This window comes from Pelophylax lessonae (genome assembly GCF_965119305.1).
Source record: "Pelophylax lessonae genome assembly, chromosome: 4".
Classification (NCBI taxonomy): domain Eukaryota; kingdom Metazoa; phylum Chordata; class Amphibia; order Anura; family Ranidae; genus Pelophylax; species Pelophylax lessonae.
In genome coordinates this window covers 159,843,065-159,861,429 of record NC_138771.1, presented here as the reverse complement: position 1 = coordinate 159,861,429, position 18,365 = coordinate 159,843,065, and positions in this window count along the sequence as shown.

The following is an 18,365-nucleotide window of genomic DNA, read 5'->3' as shown; positions in this document are numbered from 1 at the left end:
CTCCTCCTACTCCTCATCCTGCCTTTGGGGGTACAAAAAATAGTAATCGGGGCCTAGTCTGGGTCTGTACGTGTGAGATACATACACCGTTTGATATCATATTTTCTATTCCGCTATTCAATCTACACCCTTGGGGTAAAAACAATTAAATTGCGGGATAGTCTGCATCGGTACGTATGAGATAAACCTTCCAAATTTTGGGGGCGCATCTTCCACCGCTGAGGATTGCAGGGTGCTTCAGTTTGCCTCCTGTTCGGACCTCCTCCTACTCCTCATCCTCATCCTGCCTTTAGGGTACAAAAAATTGTAATCGGGGCCTAGTCTGTGTTTGTACGTGTGAGATACACCGTTTTGTAAAAAATTTTCTATTCCGCTATTCAATATACACCCTGTTTGAGTGTAAAAAATTAAATTACGGCATAGTCTGTATCGGTACATGTGAGATACACCTTTTAAATTTGTTTGGCGCATCTCCTTCCACCGCCAAGGATTGCAGGGCGCTTCAGTTTGCCTCCTGTTCCGAACTCCTCCTACTCCTCTTCCTCATCCTCCCTTTAGGGTACAAAAAATTGTAATCGGGGCCTAGTCTGTGTTTGTACGTGTGAGATACACTGTTTTTTTATCCTTTATTCTATTCCGCTATTCAATATACACCCTTTTGGGGTAAAAAAAATTTTAATTGCGGCATAGTTTGCATATTTGACTGTGAGATACACCCGTGCGATACTGTTGTTGTTTTGTTCCACTATTCAATAAACACCTTTCTAGGGCAAGATCATAAATTACAGAAATATGAGGAGACCGTCAAATAGGGGCCGTGGCCTGGGTCGTGGTGCTGCTGGTAGAGCTCCTGTTGCAAGGAGAGGACGTGGTCGATCTGTGCCAGCTACACGCACAAGTGAAACACCTTCTTCAAGTGTGAGTAGGCGACAGAACCTGCAGCAGTATTTGGTAGGGCATCATGCGCCTCTAGAAGTGATGAGGCCAGAACAAGTAGAGGCGATAGTAGATTGGTTTGCTGCTGACAGTGCCTCCAGTTCCTTCACATTGTCTCCCACCCAGTCTACTGCAGAAAGGTCAGAGTTGGCACCTGCAGCCAATGTCCAACCGTCTTTCACCTCACCCCCTTGCAAATCAGGCAAGCAGTCTGAGCCCCAAGTCATGCAGCAGTCTCTTCTTCTTTTTGATGACTCTGTCAGCAGGGTTTCCCAGGGCCATCCACCTAGCCCTGCCCCAGAAGTGGAAGAGATTGAGTGCAGCGATGCCCAACCACTTATTTCACAAGATGAGTACATGGAAGGACCATCGCAGCACATCTCCAATGATGACGAAACACAGGTGCCAACTGCTGTGGCACTCAGAATTGTGGAGACCGACAAGGAGGGCAGGGGTGAAGACTGGGTGGAAGATGATGTGGAGGACGATGAGGTCCTTGACCCCACATGGAATGAAGGTCATGCAGGTGACCTGAGTAGTTTGGAGGAAGAGGCGGTGGTCGCACAGAGCCACCAGCACAGCAGAAGAGGGAGCAGGGTGCAGAAGCGGAGCGGCCGTGCCCTAGACACTATGCCTGCTACTGCCCAACGCAGCAAGGGAACGAGCGCACCAAAGCCAGCTCAAAGGAGTTCTCTATCGTGGAAGTTCTTCAGAAAATGTGCTGATGACAGGACACGAGTGGTTTGCACTCTGTGCAATCAGAGCCTGAGGCGAGGCATAAACCTTCTCAACCTGAGCACAACCTGCATGATCAGGCATCTAAGTGCAAAGCACGAGCTGCAGTGGAGTACACACCTTCAAAACCAAGAAAGGTCTCTGGCTCCTCCTGCTTCCTCTTCTGCTGCAGTCTCGTCCTTTCCATCCACCTCTGTAGTGATACCGGCACCTGCCACCCCGCAAACAGACGATCTGTCAGCAACACCACCATCTGGGTCACCAACCATCTCCACAATGTCCCGTGGAAGCGTTCAGCTTTCCATCTCCCAAACACTTCAGAGGAAGAGGAAGTACCCCCCTACCCACCCGCGATCCCTGGCTCTGAATGCCAGCATTTCAAAATTTTTGGGCTTTGAAATGCTGTCATTCCGTCTGGTGGAGACGCACAGTTTTAAAAGCCTTATGTCGGTGGCTGTCCCACAGTACGTCGTGCCCAGCCGCCACTACTTTTCCAGGCAAGCCATCCCTCCCCTGCACAACCAAGTGGGGGAAAAAATCAGGTGTGCACTGCGCAACGCCATCTGTGGCAAGGTCCACCTAACTACCGATACGTGGACCAGTAAGCACGGTCAGGGGCGTTATATCTCCCTAAAGGCACACTGGGTAAATGCAGTGGCGGATGGGCCTGAGGCGGATAGCAATTTGGCGAATGTCCTTCCACCACCGAGGATTGCAGGGCGCTTCAGTTTGCCTCCTGTTCCTAACTCCTCCTACTCCACTTCCTCATCCTCTACCGCCTCCTCATCCGATCAGCGTAACACCTTCACCACTAACTTCAGCACAGCCAGGGGTAAACGACAGCAGGCAGTTTTAAAACTTGCCTGTTTGGGGGAAAAACCACACACCGCGCAGGAGTTATGGAGGAGCATGGAACAGCAGACAAATGAGTAGTTGCTGCCAGCGAGCCTCAAGCCCGGCCTGGTGGTGTGCGATAACGGGCGAAATCTCATAGCAGTTCTGGGCCTAGCCGGTTTGACGCACATCCCTTGCCTGGTGCATGTGCTGAATTTGGTGGTGCAGAGGTTCCTTAAAAATTACCCCGATATGTCAGAGCTGCTGCAGAAAGTGCGGGCCATCTGTGCGCACTTTCGGCGTTCTCACCCTGCTGCTGCTCGCCTGTCAGCACTACAGCGTAACTTCGGCCTTCCCACTCACCGCCTCATATGTGACGTGCCCACAAGGTGGAACTCCACCTTGCACATGCTGGAAAGACTGTGCGAGCAGCAGCAGGCCATAGTGGAGTTTCAGCTGCAGCACGCACATGTGAGTCGCTCTTCGGAACAGCACCACTTCACCACCAATAACTGGGCCTCCATGCAAGACCTGTGTGCCTTGTTGCGCTGTTTTGAGTATTCCACCAACATGGCCAGTGCCGATGACGCCGTTGTCAGCTTAACTATCCCACTTCTATGCCTCCTTCAAAAAACGATTCGGGCAATGATGGAAGAGGATGTGGCACAGGATGAGGAGGAGGAGGAGGAGGATGAAGAGGTAACATTTCCAAGGCTTTCAGGGCAGTCATTCACAAGTGGCTCCGAGGGTGGGTTCCTGCACCCACAAACGCCAGGGACACAATTGTCCAGCAGGGGCACAGTTCTGGAGGATGAGGAGGATGAGGAGGAGGAGATGGAGGAGGAGATGGAACCATGTTCACAGCAGGGTGGCACCCAGGCCAGCTCATGGCCATCACTGGTGCATGGCTGGGGGGATACAGAGGACACAGACGATACACCTCCCACAGAGGACAGCCTTTCGTTGCCTCTGGGCAGCCTGGCACACATGAGCGATTACATGTTGCAGTGTCTCCACAACGACCGCCGAGTTGCCCACATTCTAACTTGTGCTGATTACTGGGTGGCCAAGCTGCTGGATCCCCGTTACAAGGACAACGTACCGTCCTTAATTCACTCACTGGAGCGCGATCGCAAGATGCGCAAGTACAAGCGCACGCTGGTAGACGCGATGCTGCTGGCATTCCCACCTGACAGCGGGGCCACAGTGGAAGCACAAGGCCAAGGCAGAGGAGGAGGAGGAGGAAGAGGTCGCCAACGCAACCAGGGCACCGCCAGCACCTCAGAAGGCAGGGTTAGCATGGCCGAAATGTGGAAAAGCTTTGTCAGCACGCCACAACAAACAGCAGCACCAGCAGCTCATATGGAACGTCTTAGCAGCATTTCACCAACATGGTGGAGCAGTATGTGTGCACACGCCTACATGTAGTGAATGACGGGTCTGCCCCCTTCAACTTCTGGGTCTCCAAATTGGGCACATGGCCTGAGCTTGCCCTTTACGCCTTGGAGGTGCTGGCGTGCCCTGCAGCCAGTGTATTATCTGAACGTGTATTTAGCACGGCTGGGGCGTTATCACAGACAAGCGCAGCTGCCACTCCAGAGACAATGTGGACAAGCTCACGTTCATTAAAATGAACCAGGCATGGATCCCACAGGACTTTTCCGTACCTTGTGCAGAATAGAGATGGATACCGACCTTACCCAGCCATTGTTCTATTTTTGCTCTTTCTCACTCTTTTGGGGTGTACCCTCATTTAAAATGACTGAAAAAAAGCAGTGTTGGCTACCACGTCCTCCTCCACCGCCGCTTCCACCTACACCGCCCATAGGTGTGCTCAGCCTATTGCATTAGGGTGTGCACCTCAAAGTTTAAATACACATGCATGTGTTTGCCTACATGTATATGGCCCCGGTACATTACTCTCCCTGCTAGCAAAGTGAAATAGAAGTGTGTGGCACTTCTCTTATGGCAGAGCAGGTCCGAGGGAGATCTTTCACATCTCCTCACTGGCAAACAGAGCGATAATGCTAAAGTGCCCTAGGTGATTAGGGTGTGCCCAGGCACACCCGACACACCCTTTGCACACGCCTATGACACCGCCACATCCACCACCACCTCAACCTACCTCCTACTCCATATGGGCCTCGTCCTTCACAGATGAAGAACATTGTTTTATTTTTCAGTTTTTTTTTGTTGTTTTAAGTTATTTCCCTATCCACATTTGTTTGCAGAGCACTTGCCATGCTCTTAACTACGTTTTGCTGCCATTTGCAGCACTCTAGCCCTTCCCATTGGTATTTTAGAGCCATTTTAGTGCCTGAAAGTTCGGGTCCCCATTGACTTCAATGGGGTTCGGTGTCCGGGTAAAGTTCGGAAAAAGTCCGGGACACGGACCCGGACTTTTTTTTCAAGTTCGGCCGAACCCGCCGAACACGGACATCCAGGTGTCCGCTCAACTCTACCCTTTACATGACTTTTGTGGACATTGACAAAGCGATTTCTGTGTGACTGCAGCCGATATCTAACTGCCCCTAAAGCAACCACAGGATACCTGGCCCTAATGTTAAAGAGACTGTAATAGAATAGACCCTAAAATGACATTGGAGCATTTTAAATGACTTTTGTGGACATTGACCAAGCGATTTCTGTGCGACTGCAGCTGATATCTAACTGTCCCTAAAGCAACCACAGGATACCTGGCCCTATTGTTAAAGAGACTGTAATAGACCCTAAAACTACATTGGAGCACTTTAAATGACTTTTGTGGACATTGACCAAGTGATTTCTGTGCGACTGCAGCCGATATCTAACTATCCTTAAAGTAACCACAGGATACCTGGCCCTCATGTTAAAGAGACTGTAATAGACCCTAAAACGACATTGGAGCATTTTAAATGACTTTTGTGGACATTGACAAAGCAATTTCTGTGCGACTGCAGCCGATATCTAACTGTCCCTAAAGCAAACACAGGATACCTGTCGCTAACCAGAAAAGAGACTGTAGAAGGCCTATACCAAAATACCAGCCCTGGAAAGGACTTTTGTGGATCTTCACAGCGCTATATGTGTCTAGCAAACTCTCCCTAATGAGCACAGCAGACCTCTCCCTACACTGGCAGAAAGAGGAATGGGAAATGGCCGCCAGGTCAGGTCTATTTATAGGGTAGGGGGACTATCCATGTGCTGGAATGTTTCAATTGGCTGTCCCGTTCCACCTGACGGCTTTGTCATGGTTCAAAGTTCTCCCCAATGTAAACAAATATGACCGCCGCAAACGACGCCATGTGTCCGAAAATTTGGTGGGTAGCGAACAAGCAAAGTTCACCATGAACCGACCGCCGGGCGAACCGCAAGGCCATCTCTAGTCTTGATTATGTCTGCTTTGTCTGCTGAGATGTCGCATTGCAATTCCTACATACCTGAGAACCTGCTGTTCAAAAATATCTCTGCTTTTGCTTCTTTCAGTCAAAAGATCTTTGAATTTTAACTTTTTCTGTCTCATCTCTCAATTTATGTAAATGGTTTTATTATGCTTTATTTTTGTATGCCCTTATTTTACTATCAAGTTCACAATGTAAGTTGCCAGGTCTTTTTACAGAGTTACCAGTGAAATACTGTACTTAGTGTGTTACTAACAAACTTTTTTCCTACTTGGATTTGTAGAAAATGTTACCTTTTGGGGTACCTACAGATATATATTTTAATTGCTGGCATCCAACAATGTTAAAATCGTCAAGGGTCTGTCCTCGATTCAAAAATAGCACATCCACCCATATTCTTAAAAAAGTGTGTGTGTATGTCTCCACAATATTGTTTTCTTTTTACTATTTTATTCTTTATTTTGAAAAGTGATATTGCACACCATCAAGAAATCTAATTGCACACTTTTTTTAAAGGCAGTAGAATGCTTTCTTATGTTAACAATTGCTCACAGGTAAATAATTGAAAACTTTCAGTATTTTTATATTGCATTCGTTTGATGGAACTTTAAAGATATCCTTCCTTTTGTTCTAAACACAAGATTTTCCAAAGGACATACATATATTGTACTTTATCAGAGGAAAAGTTTAGAAAGAATGTTCCAGATTAAGACGCATAACTTACAAACCCCTTACTGAGAATCATTAGTACGCAGGCAAAAGGCATCAAACTTTGCACACTCCCCACAGGTACCTTTATGATTGTTTCACATCCTAATTAAGTATTTAAGTCAGGCAATAAATAGCTCTGTCAATAATAGGACATGAATCTTTCTCTTACTGAGGGTTAATTGCCTAAAACAGCATCCTAACAGCCGCAATGCACTTGTATTATGCGTGCAGATAATTTAAGTTTCATTTAAAGTGCAGTTTTTTGGCCATATGCTATCTACTTAATTGCCACAAATTTTCTTTAAATGCATAACATCTGTGTTCTTTATATTCACTGCTGGGGGTATAAATCAATCAATTGTTGCTTTGCAGTTGCTAGCCAGGAATTATGGTCTTACATTACCATCTTATTTACATAAAAAGAGCTGAATGTTAAAGTTGTGTAAGTTACACTTACAAAGCTGGTACTCAGACTTGTGGTTGTGGTTATTAATAGTAGACCAAAAGGGGCGTGGGATTTCAGTGTGCAATAAAAGCTACAAATAACTTTGTGGGAAAAGGCTACACAGTTATGTAATGAATTGGGTGTTATAGCTGACATTTTAGCAGTTTGGATGGTACAAGCTTCAAGGTCAGGTTTGTAGGGCAAATTAAAAAAAATGAAATAATAGCTGAGGAAAACAAGAAACGGGGTTCCTTCAGATCTGATTTCCAGTCCTAGATAGGGAATTGTCTACATATTTCGCTCTTTTGCCTAATGCACTACAGAAGCGCAAAACCAATAGTCAAAAAAACAGCTAATCCACAGTAATAACCCAGACATTGTGGCCATAATGTTGAATTACTGCATTCATGTCAGCATTATTAGTAGAGCTGATGCTCACAATAGTAACAAGTCCCCTGACAAGGCCACCATCATTTTAATGTCATCGTGGTCAAGGCACTTTTCCCAACAAGATAACCTTTGAGTGAAGACACTGGCAAGCAGTGGGGTCATAGACAAAATAGGGATTACTTCTATTAATGTTTTCAAACATAACAGTGAATACACTCCATGTAGTAGAAAGGACATTTTCGGATAAAATTATCATTTGTGTTCTCCATATGTGACATAGTAAGGCCAATGACCTTGAAGGACCGACTGTTTGTCTCCTTGACATACATGGCACCAATTGCAACATTGTTATGCCACATTCAGGAGTTACAAGACCTTTCTGTGCTTACATGTTCTTTTTTATGTTGTTTATGTGCATGTTTTTTTTTTTTTTAATGAGATATTGCATGGCCCTATTTTAAATTTGCATCAGCAGCCCAGAAGATCTTTATTTAATCTTTGCATCTCCTGCGGACTAAGATGTTTTTAAACTGTAAATATAGTTTGAATGTTTGTTCAGTTTTGCATCCAATGGCGGAGAGCGCTGATCGGAGCGCTCTGGCTGGGGGGCATCTCCCTGTCAGAACACAACAGCTCAGCAGGGGAGATTGCTATACTAACTTTGCTGAGTGTGAACCAGACTTTAGACAGCGGTCACTTGAACAGGTGCACCCATTGGTTTTAACATTATCTCTTGTTCTGTTGAAAACTGTACAATTTTGGATTGCCCGTTACTTTTTATCTGATGTTAATAGTAATTGGGACAAATACAGAGAAAAGATCTCTACAACTGAGACAAAAACAGCAGTAAAAGCATGGAATAGGTTCTAATCCTTTTCAACTATAGCCAAAATTAAAACAACATTTTGAGTTATACATCGATTTTAAAAATACAGTTTGTCCTTAGGATCCCTCAGGAGTGTTTCTTATTAACCTCTCCAATATAATCCCACAATGCCTGTCATGACCTCCCAACAGCCTGCAACTTAGCTTTGCCAATGTGACAGTGACCCAACCAGGGCCTGTACATCCATTGTTAGGCAACCTACTTGCCCTGGCAGGTAAGCTTCTTCTATGCTGATTGACTGATTGGCTGGCAGCCCCACACACTCCACTTGGTGTGTTTGTTTCCAGGCAAAAGGCACAGCTTTAGTAGCAACTCTTCTTCTTTTTGACAGACCACAGTGTCTCAGGCACTCTATTTAAACAAGGCTCTGGGCTTGTGATAACTCTGTACATCACTGATGTTCCACTCTGTTCCTGACACTCTCAGTTCTGATCTTGTTGACCTGTCTCTAGAGTACCCTATTTCCTGCTGACAATCCGGATCTTTTGTTAATTTCTGGACTCTAACTGACCACTGACTGTCCTGACCTCTCACAGCGGAGGAGCGGCATGACGTCACGCCGGCTCACTAGGGGGAAAGTGCGCAGCAGCGGCGCACATCTGCGCAGTGCGCACCAGCCCCGCCCCAGCCTAGGCGGCCTAAAGCGCGTGCGGGAGTGGTGCCACCCCACCAGGCCCGCAAACTTCGCCAGAGAGAGATACACCACGAGTCATCACATCCTCCTGGACCAGACCAGGCCAGCGACAGGTAGGATCACACTGACAGTCTGTCACTCCATTTTTTCGTGCAAAAATTGGACCAATTGTCCAATTGGGAACAATACCTACCTGTTAACAGACAGCTGGATGCTTAATTACATATAGAGTGAGAAGCTACTGGATTTGTACAGTAATTTAAGCATTGCTTTGCGTGTACTCCTGACTCTCCCTGTGTCAGTGGCCTCTGGTGAGAGGAGCTTTTCATCTTTGAAGCTGATAAAAAATTACATGAGGTCCACCATGGGCCAAGAAAGGCTCACAGGACTGACACTTATGTCAATTGAGCGTGATGTTTGCCAGTCTTTGGACATGGAGGACATTGTGATTGCCTTTGCAGAAAACAAGGCTCGCAAACAACAGTTTTAGATAATTTGCACATGTTTGTGAGAACTGAAAAATGTTAATATGAGTGTGTGTGTGTAAGTATGTTAGATTTAGTTATTGTGCACTTTTTAATGTATATTTGATTTTATGGTACAGTGGTGTTTTTTGCAAATGTTCAATTGCTGAAAATGTTCAAATTTCAAATATTTTTTCAAGCAGTATTTGCACTGTACTCATTTTTTATTTATATAAAGTGTGGGTGAACTTAAACTGTATGGCTATGCTGTGGTTCCTGTAGGCTTTGCGTGTGTGTGGGGGGGCCTCCATGTCCATTTTGCTTGGGGACCCCAAATTCCTTCAAACGGCCCTGATTATGCTTACTGTCTGTTGCCTGCTCTGACCTCTGTCTGTCCCTGGATTACACTTACTGACCATGCCTGCCCTGACCTGCCTAATTGTGGATTATGCTACTAGCTTGTAAGCTCCTGAAGTATTAGTCCATGCTTGACTCCTCCAAGGACCACAGGTACTCTTTTTAAAGGGATACTAAAGTCAAATTTTTTTGTTGTTTAAAAATATCAAACATGTCATACACACTTGCTCTGTGCAGAAGTTTTGCACATAGCAACCCTGATTCTCCTTTTCTCTGGTTCCTCGCCAGCACTCCTGGCCCCTCCCTCCTGCCAAGTACCCCCTGAGCAAGCAGCTTGCTATGGGGCACCTGAGCCGAGTCACTGCTCTGTGTGTCCATTCAGACTCAGCCTCTCTCTCCTCATTGGCTCACTGACCTGGATTGAGAGCAGTGGGAGCCTATGGTGCCCGCTGCTGTGTCTCTGCCAATCAGAAGGGAGAGTCCCAGACAGCCGAGTCTCGTCTCTTGTGTAAAATCCCTGGATTGAGATGGGACTCAAGTAAGTATTAAAGGGGCTTAGAAGGGCTGCTGTACACAGAAGGTTTTTTTTTAATCTTAATGCATAGAATGTATTAAGATAAAAAGCCTTCTGCCTTTAGAACCACATTATTTTTCTGTTTCCTGTGACACTTGAGCAGCAACTAAAACAATAGGTAATGGGGGCTGCTATAGGTGAACTTACACTAGGCCGTTAGTACCAAGGTGAGCATTACAGGATCACTGCACAATTTTTGGGAGATGTAAGGAGACAACTGATAGCTATTTATGGGAAATTCTGCGAGAGTTGATAGCTCTTGTACTTATTCTTAAGAACAATTGTTTAATGCAGCCCACACATAAATGACCTCCATAAATGCAAGCTTACAGGCATTATTGGGCATTTAGTTTTGTAAACCTTAGAGTAAAATGTTTTCTTCTTTATATTTAAAAGGTTTATCATTTTAGGAAAATCTGTACATTGCTCATATTAAGCAAAGTACCTTACTGCTCTCCTACCAGAGCTCTTTAAAAGTCCCATGCAAGTTAATATTATTATTATTTAGAAAGAGATAACAGTTTGCACAGAGTTTTACAATATAAAGGGAGACAGTACAGTTATAGTACAATACAAAACAACAAGAGATTAAAGCCGGCTATAGATGGTGCGATTTTCTTTCCTGCAACCACAGTTTTCAGGACAGAAAATCACAAGACTCCCCTATCAAAATTCACTGTGTTGATGGGGTAATCCCTCCCACCGAGTTATTGTGTTCCCCTGGCTCTGGCTAGGGGGGTGGGGGGTGCAGGAGGGCTGTTCCTGCCAGAAGAACAGTGATTAGTGATAGCCACTATAGTTACTGGTATTAATCACATATAAAATCCAACATGCTGGTTGTATCAAAGTTGATCGTTCCATACATGGCTTAAAACTTGGCCAGTCCCTTCTGAACCGGCCGGCATTCGAATTGTCAATGGCTGGCTTTAGGAGGGTCCTGCATACGAGAGCTTACAATCAAATATGTTTTGCCATATAAAAGTCAGAACTTGTATATTGCTAAGCAATCCCTCAAACCCCCCCCCCCCCGCCTCATCTGCCTCCTCTACTCCCTCCCCCCTCATCTGGCTGCACAGACACCCCAGCAACCAAGCCCTGAATTGTTAGATGCAGAAAGGAGCATCATAAAAGTAGCACTATTGTTTTTCTAAATGCTCCAGTAGCAGATTGGTGCACCCAGGGAAAAATAAGTAAAAGCAGTGTTCAGTGTTTACTGTGCAGCAAACCTGACATTTTTTTCTAGTATGGCAAATTATCAGATTCAATAAAGTTTTTTCTCTACAATGTAGCTCACCACATTGAATCAAAACTTAATTAAACACATGTTGGTCTAAAACTAGCAAGACATCTGTATACACTGTTTTTTATTATCACAATTAGGTAAATTGGGCTTTTAAAGTAAACTCAAAATAATTCTATGACAATTTATGATGCATTAACAGCACCATCTTCTGAGGAGCTTTGGGCATATGTTTCATAATTACCATAACAGGTATGCTTTCCAAAAAGCAGCATGTTTTTCAATTTTTTACAAAAAAGCAATATTTAGAAACTAACATAGGGATAATCAAGAATAAAAAATGTAATCAATATACCTTTTCCATATGTTAGTTTTTATTAAACTTTTCCTTTAGAGAATACAATACAAGCACATTTTTGTGGCTGTGTAAAAACTATGGTAAAGCAGAACAAATATAAAAAAAACATCCTGTAGTCTACCAATATATCCATTTAAAATATTATCCACATTTTAAATCTGCCTCAAATATATTGTAATCGGTTTTTACCACAATCCCCTGCACACCAGAAATTTTAGAAAATTAAAAATGGTGTGGTTCATACACTTTCTCAAGCTTAATTGCATTGAACATTACTGTCAATTTAGTATGTTTCCAGTGCTGGGAGCTGAAAAAGAAGGTAAGGTGAGAGTTGGAAGATCGAAGAATAAGAGCACAAGGAGGAGTATTATGATGATTCTGTTTCGCAGACCAGTCAGATGGCAGGCGACAAAAGAGCTGTAAAGCTGAATATGATAAAAAGCGGTGTCCCTAATCGGCTCTTCAGTAGTCTGCAAATTACAAGCATGGCTGAAAACAAATTAAGTATTTTTGGTAGGTAAAACATTTATTCTGTTCATTTACCCATTTTATTAAAATATGTAAATAACAAAAACCTATTTTTCAACATTAAAGTAATATAATGTTTGTAAGTTGGTTTGATGAACTGAGTATATACATCGTTAAGGGGGAAAAGAAAAAGCCAAAAAAGACATTGGTGGGATTTTTGAGGCACAACTCACTCAAGCTTATTAAAATCCAACAATTATTTTAAATATTACCATTTTAATATCAAGAACAAAAAGTGTTTTCTATAAAAATACCATGGTTCACAAATTTTTAACCCCCCATACATTCTTTCATTATACACTTGGTGGGAAACCACCTAATTCAGACAGGAAAGCTGTGTATTGATGATACAACGTGTTTCCTGGATATTATCCACTTTCCCAGGAGCCAGTGAGGGGTTGAAGAAATGTCTGTAAACACAAAACAAATTGTAGAGAGAGCATGCATAGAACAAAAATTATTTTATACTACATACTGTACATCCATGTGCAAAAGCACCTGAAAAACAGTGGTTATACGGAGTCCCCCAGAGGGAGAGATAGAAACTTCAACCCAGAAATAGGCCCAGAAAGGGGCCAATATAATTAGGGAACAACCAGCCATCCCTGGACAGCAAGCTATCCCAAGAACCATTCACAATGGCCTATTGTTATGGCTAACCTCATATAGTCTGTCTATGAAAAAGGGGTATATAAAATCACTTAGTATGTTCTGTTTAAAACATTCATAAGGATGTCACCATGCACTGATTAGATTATAATCAAATATTAAAGCACAGCCAATTACTATATAAAAATCCTTTAAGGGATTAATTAGCTTACAAATACTGAACAAAGGTAATAAATAGCCTTGTATAAATCTTCAAAAGCTAAACCCAAAGCTTACTCATGGATCTTGTTTGTAGAATTTTGGATAGATATCAATCTCACTTTGTGGGAATTATAGAAATCCATCCTCCAAGGTCAAATTATCCAGCTTTCCTCTAGTATTACACTATTTACAAAACTAGAGGATGACATTACTGGCTTCCAAAACATTTAAATCCAACTCCCCTGCTACTAACATGTGCATTCTGTAAAGAATAGGAACAGACCCTAACTTGGCTTATCCAGGTTAAACATACATAAAATCTCCTTTACTGTTGTGAGTTCTGCCTGTCTGCTGACCATCTCTTTCCACCGCTTCCTAGATCCCAATGCATGCTTTGCAGCTTCCCCTCTGCTGTTTACTTTTGCTTTCTAAGGACTACATATCCCCTAGATATGAGGCTATTGAGCCACCGGCTGATTATGTACAACAAAACTCTGATATCAAAGGACTGAAAAAGCAGGGCTAGATAAAAAAAAACCTTATTATTTGCAGAAGACAAACTTTTAAAATCTCTCCATGTTCTCATGTATTCTGCTTCTTTGATACCCTCTGTAACTTCTAGACTGTTTTAGGCCATCAAGTAAACCAATCCAAGTCTACAACTATGAACATCTCTCCCAAAAAACATATATAACGAGCAATAAAAAAAAACATTTGCTTTGGATGATCCACTTACTTGGCATATCTTGGTAGTTACCTTACACCCACATCCTCTGCCTTTATCAAGCAAACTATCTGCCTCTGTTACCCAAACTCAATGCTTTTGTATCTACGGTATTTGGCAATATAACATTTCTTGGATTGGGAGGCTTAATGCCAATAAAATGAGCTTCCTGTCTAAACTTCTTTATTACTTTTGAGTGTTGTGATCACCGTCCACAATTTTGTAACTATTTTTTAGTATTTTTTAAATTTAGTTTTTTTTAATGGTTTATAAATCAAAATATGAAAGAGAAAACAGACATTCAAGTATAACAGTTCAATAATATAAAAATATATACACACTATTACAAAAGTAGGAAAGTTTGATCTATTAGCATAGATAAAGTACAGAGTCTCATAAAGAAACTGTGGCAAAAGTTTTTATGGTATTTACAGTAAGTATATATCTTCAGTATGATCCACAAAAAACTTTAGCTTAATCCAGGTAATTTAATAAAGGAACTGTTAATGTGGGACAGTAGTAAAGGAACTAGGATATAGTAAGAAAACAAGCCTGGGTCAATCCCAGAGTTTAAGGGAAAATGGGGTTACTACCAGTACAGTATGCATACTTATGAACACGCACCAGATATGTCAAGAATATATTCAGCCTGTGAATAGGAATGTAGAAAGTAGAAATCAGAAAGAGACCTCAAGTGAGGGGGGACCATATTTTTTTAAAAAAAGTCTAAAGTAAATCTACACAAGCCTTAAAGAATTCTTACAATATTTACCATTATGGCAATTATTTACTACTACAGAACGAGAGTGTGTTTTCCTGCGCAGCCAAAGCTACTGGTATAAAACCTAACCTTTAATAAGGACTTTTTATAAATGTGTATAGAAAACTGTGTAAGTGCTTTTTTACTTTAATGAGGGTGATTCCCCAACTCCAAACTCACTGTACAATGAAAAATTAATGGTCAATGATTGTCCAGCAGATAAAAATAAGAAAATGAAACATTACAATATCACTTTATGCAGATTGGGGGAGTTTTATGGGGTGACTTCCCATCCAAAAGTCCCTGTATTAATAGGCTTTCTGGAATTGCCGGGTTGAAAAGAACATTACTTAGTAGCAAGCAGGGGGTGATAAGAGAATATTTCTGTGTACATGTATGCCATATCTTCCTGGCAAAAAAAACATTGGCCACAGGAGTAGCTGGTTCGGTGATCTATACCCAAGTTTCACTATAGACCAAGTTTTGTTCTCCACAGAAAAGGTGTTACAATTTATATGGGGTTCTACACACCCCAGAATAAAAGACCTATTCTTTATCAACACAAAGTAATTGTAAGACTTGAAGTATATTGTATATTGCTCTATTGGCACTTTAATATGCTAGGCTGGAAACTATCTGTGTACTCTTTACCATAATTAATTATGACCCTATTGCCTTATTGTCCTTGCTCTGGCTACCATCAGATATGCAATTCACAACACTGCATCACTTTTAATTCACTCTCTTAAATCTGAGATTCCATTACATTTTCGGACTGCCAAACTTCTCCCCATTTACCACTGTTGGGCTAAATAAAATAGACTTCCCAGCTAGATTTAGCTTGTGGCTTCATAAGGGCTTTATAAACAAGTACTCTTTGCTTACCTCATAGACATCTAACCTTTTAAATATTTCAAGAAGATTCATTCTGCTCCTAGTAGAGAGAACTTTACCAATATATACAATTACAATCGTGGGGTGAGACACTGCTTAAAACAGACCCAGTGCTTCAGATGTGGATATGGCTGTGTAAAGCCTCAGCCAGCGCTGCTCTGGCTACGCCCCCTAAAATGTTTCACCCCACCTACCAGGGCTGATCTGTGACCAAGCCCCTGTAGGCAGGGCGAAACATGTCAGGGAGTGTGGCTGAAGCAGCGATGGTTTTGGCCATACACATCCATATCTGAAGCACTGGGTCGGTTTTGAGCTGCGTCTTACCCCACATATGTCCACTCTCTTAATTAGTGCCTGACGCCTGCTCCAGCTTTCTGAATACAGGTAGGGACACCTGTTATCCTCCAGGTCTACAGGTGATGACATATACAATTACAACATTTTATTTCTTCCTGCTGATGTCGACTCCTAATAATGGCCTTAGCTCAGACCCCCACACTCCAGGCCTCATCTCCTTAATACCGACCTCCATACATACTTCCAAATTGTATCCTAAAACATAATATATGCTCTGTTGTGAGAAGAAACTTGGTAAATCCCTGCCAAATAAGGATTGGAAGAGAGATAAAAAAAATCCACAGCCGGGAGCTCATTCAAAGTTTAGTCTTGGAGAATCAATACAAAATTTTTGTTCAATGATACCATACCCCTTCCTGAATTATCAAATTACTCATTACTAACCTCTATATTTTTGTGCCTGTAGACAGAAAAGTACAATAGTACATGAATCGTGAACGTGTCCCAAAGCTAGAAGATTATGGATATGGGTTTTTACATTGATAAATACTGTTTTGGACTATTACTAACACAGAGATACAGTGGAGTCTTTATTCAATACACCCCAAAAATGTCCCCCCAATCTGCTGCAAAACCTATTACTTTTATTTAATGCCAAAAATCTAAATATAGCCCACTTCTGGTAGTCCCTGGTGTTGAATTATTCTGAAGTGGTTCTTTGCCTGAATAGGATTTTGACTAATTAAAATCTATCGTCCCTCTCCTCAGAGGGATATCTTATTCTCATCCATATCATAGGGTTTTAAGCCTGTGATCTTTGTATATCTGGTTGCATTGTTCTTCAGGATGTTGCAAATTTTGCAGTCTCCAGTTTTAGCAAATCAAAGCCTATGTGTACCTGTAGACAAATCTGTCCAGCATCTCACCCCTTTGTGTCCAGTAATGCCTTGTTTTAACTCATGAAATGGAAAAGGCATCACCCCATTATAGATCTAAGAAATTTATCGAGATCAAAGCAAAATATATAACAAAAATTGTACAAAACACATCCTCCACAGATATTTCAGGGCCTGACCAAATCTCTTCCTCAAGGTGGCAAAGGGAGGAGTCCTGCGCTGCTCCCAAATATTAGTAAAATATTTTTTTTATTTTGCTTTGACTTCACTATTGTGGAGTGCAGGTGTTTTCTGTTTCATGAATGTGTTGAACCTTGCCTGTCATTTTGTCAATGTATGAAGCTAAACTGTAATATTAAAGTGTTAATAAAGGCATTTTTTTAAAAATAAAAATAATAAATATGTTATACTCACCTGCTCTGTGCATTGCTGGCCCCGAAACTACTCTTCTAGGGTCTTCTGGCAGTGCTCTTGGTTCTTCCTCTTCTGTAAAGGAGATTTCATGTATGTTTAAACTGGAAAAGCTAAGTTAGGGCAGTGTGGTAAAAGAGTAAAGTGATAGTACATGTAACTAGATTGCATTAAAAAACTTTCTGACTTTAGAACCACTTTAATGCAATACATGAAATGTATTAAAGTAAAGAAATATAAGTCTTTAGAGCCACTTTAAGTATAACTCTTCTCCCTGGGTGTACAAAGAGTGGAATGAAATGGGCATATTTTGTGTTCTTCTATAATCATGCTTTATGGTAAGAAAAAACAAATAACATATATACAATGCAATTTACACCCGGTTCACACTGCAGTGACGCTACTTCGCACCGCGACCTCGGAGGTCGCGGTGCGAGCAGCACGCCGCTACCTCGGAGCGGCCGCCACTGACTTCATAACATTGAAGTCTATGGCGGTCGCCTCCGGGTCGCCCCAAAGAAGCTCCGGACCCTTTTCTAGGTCGGAGCGACTTGTGTCGCTCCTATTAGAACGGGTCCGCAGCTTCCCTATGGGAGGCGACCTGCGGCGACCTGTGAGGCGATCAGGTCGCCTCACAGGTCGCCCTAGTGTAAACCGGCACTTAGCAACACCACAGCATTGTTTTATTTTCAAACACACAGCAATTACCTATGTAAATATTTAGGGAGAAAAACAATTCAAAATGAGGATCCAAACACCAAAGGGTGTAGCAGTAAAAGGGTTTTTGGACTGTTGGACAAAACTGAACTGTTCTTCACTGATGGTACACAGTGAAAAGGGAAATGAACAACTTGTTCAGCATTGATGTTTTTTTTACTAAAATTAGAATTTATGTTATAGTGTGTGTTAAACTGTTAGCCTACCAGATATCATGGATATACTGGATGTAAAAGTTATTATATGTATATTGTGATTATTATTATTATTATATAGGAGTTATATAGAGCCGACAGTTTACGCATCACTTTACAACTTGAGGGTAGACAGTACAAATACAATACACTTTAATACAGGAGGAATCAGAGGGCCCTGCTCGTTAGA